This window comes from Microtus ochrogaster, chromosome 4 (genome assembly GCF_000317375.1).
Source record: "Microtus ochrogaster isolate Prairie Vole_2 chromosome 4, MicOch1.0, whole genome shotgun sequence".
Taxonomy (NCBI): Eukaryota; Metazoa; Chordata; class Mammalia; order Rodentia; family Cricetidae; genus Microtus; species Microtus ochrogaster.
In genome coordinates this window covers 14474713-14476633 of record NC_022011.1, presented here as the reverse complement: position 1 = coordinate 14476633, position 1921 = coordinate 14474713, and positions in this window count along the sequence as shown.

Genomic DNA, 1921 nt, shown 5'->3' with positions numbered 1-1921 from the left:
CCGGCTGGATACTAACCTTTTATGATCCACAGCAGGGACGTGACTCAAACATTCCTACAGGACAGACTTGAGATCCTGGAAAGTCCCAACTGCCCAACTAGCAGCTCCCAAGTCACTGGGTACAGAGCCATCCGCTAGGGGATGGTCCCAGGGGATTCCCCTGTGGGCAGAGGGGGCTTCCAGCTACCAGGATTGTGTTGGCTAATATTGGCTAATATAGGGTTAGGGTTAGATCAGTTTGATAAACTCTACAGTCACCTTGGAGACTGTACAGGTACATCTATGAAGCGGTAAAACCTATTCCAAATGAGGGTGGTACCGTGTTAAGCCAGAATAAAAAAGAGCAGGCTAGTCTGGCACTCCTCCCTCTACTTCCTGACCTGGGAAACAGAAACTAACCCCCTGGCTTTCCTATAAAGGGTTAAAGGGAACAAGGGAAGTTTCCTCTTTAAAGTATAAACAGGTTTTAGAGCAAGCCCTTCTCTGCTTCTGGTCTCAGGTCCTGGGGTCACTCTTCCTGAGGTCCACTTATGGCTTTGTCTTCTCAGCAGAGGCCTGCCAGCTTGAAGACAGAGCTTGACCTCCGAGTTTAAAGGGCCAGACCCGTTACCTAACACCAACTGGTAAAGGACACATTTGGGGTGGGGGCAGGGATCCCTCTTCCGGTTAGCATTTGTCCAAGATCAAAGCATGGGCTCAAAGATGCATCCTGTTCTGGAAAAAATACCCTTTGCTTATCAGCTGCACACTTTTAAGTTTGCAGATTGGGGGTTAGAGTGTGAAGCCAGCCCTGACCAGCCAGAGTGAAGGGACAGCGCCCCTTGGCATTAGAAATACAAAGCTATCTGAATTCCTAGTGGGTGGGCTTGCCCTGCTTCCAATGCACCCACGCACCCTTCTGCAGAAGTACTGCGTTTTGCTTTGCTGAAGTGCCTTGGATTATATGGTCATTTTCCTAAGATGTCCCTAGGCTCATTTTACTAAAACACTGACTATGTATGCAAGGTGACCAGCTACCTCACACTCCCTCCGCCATGGCATGGTGTGACTGTGCCCTTGAACTTATATAAGTCCTAATAAGCCCTCCCTTCCTTAAATTGCTTTTGTTAGATACTTTGCTACAGAGTCAAAACAAGCTGAGAAAAACCTCACTTCTAGAGCCCCAGGGAAGAGGAAGCCGGAGCAAGAGCCCAGTGTGTACCCAAAGCCATCGCCCATGGTCATTCAGAGTAGCAAGCCCCAACCTGGCACCCTGAATTCATTTAGTACTGGCTGCAACATGCTGGAAGCTGAGACTGCCAAGGTGGACCTGGCCCAAGGTCTTCCTGGAAATGCTCCTAGCCCCATGGGGAGCGAGGTCAAACTGGACGATACAGAGTGTCCTGGAATTCTGTCTCTGTGTGTGCTTTTACTGGGGATACAGCAGGGAAGGATCTTGGGTCAAGACAAAAATGTTTTGCTTGGAGGAGAAGGAAGGACAACACTGTGACAGAAAAAGGAACAAGACATGAGGCTCAGAGGCAGGGGTTTGCCCAGTTTGTGAGAGGCAGTAGGATGTCCGTCCGATGGGGGGCTTTGCTGCTGGACACAGGGTTTGAATCCTGGCCTTGTGCCTCAGGACTGTGGGCTTTTGCAAGCATCTTAACAGTCTGGCACCCCCATTCCTTCTCTGGAAAACAGACAGAAGACCGATACTCACCACCAAAGGTGTTCAAGAGAATTCAATACTTCCACGAACAGGCTTGGAGAGAGATTAATTATATGAGTATCTTATATGTAGAAAAATACTTTCATGTGATTTTTGGGCTTTGGTGCATCTGAAATATGAATACATTTTTCAATATTGAAATTGGCTGATTTCTTCTCTCTCTCTTTCTCTCTCTCTCTCTCTCTCTCTCTCTCTCTCTCTCTCTCTCTCTCT